At 38.9% G+C, this 293-nt stretch overlaps 1 protein-coding gene across 1 annotated transcript in view; it reads right to left on the bottom strand.

The window, feature by feature from the left end:
- The window catches only part of LOC119592914, a 118,074-nt gene that overhangs the window by 42,825 nt on the left and 74,956 nt on the right, over positions 1–293 (bottom strand). The gene's annotated exons all lie outside the window — the stretch shown is intronic.

Here is a 293-nt window from a genome sequence, read left to right as displayed (position 1 = left end):
TCTGTTGAGTTCATTTTCTCTTTTCTGTTCCTCGCTCCTCTCACAGACCCCCAGAGAACACGTTATAATCCATTATATTTCACCATTCCAGTAAATTACCTTTTTTTAACATTTCTTATAAGCTTGGGACACGCTGCAATTTTCCTCATCATCTGGGTATTCACAGGGTAATTGTTTCATTACTTTGCCTTTGAGTATTTCACACTTCCTCCGAATTTACCTTTTTTATATTATGCTCATTAAAAGTCAGCCTTCAAGGCTACTTTGTGAGTGTCGCAACAGGGGCGCAAGAC

This window comes from Penaeus monodon, chromosome 31 (assembly GCF_015228065.2).
Source record: "Penaeus monodon isolate SGIC_2016 chromosome 31, NSTDA_Pmon_1, whole genome shotgun sequence".
NCBI lineage: Eukaryota > Metazoa > Arthropoda > Malacostraca > Decapoda > Penaeidae > Penaeus > Penaeus monodon.
The sequence above is the reverse complement of the archived record's forward strand: the minus strand, read 5'-3'. Positions and strand labels throughout refer to the sequence as shown.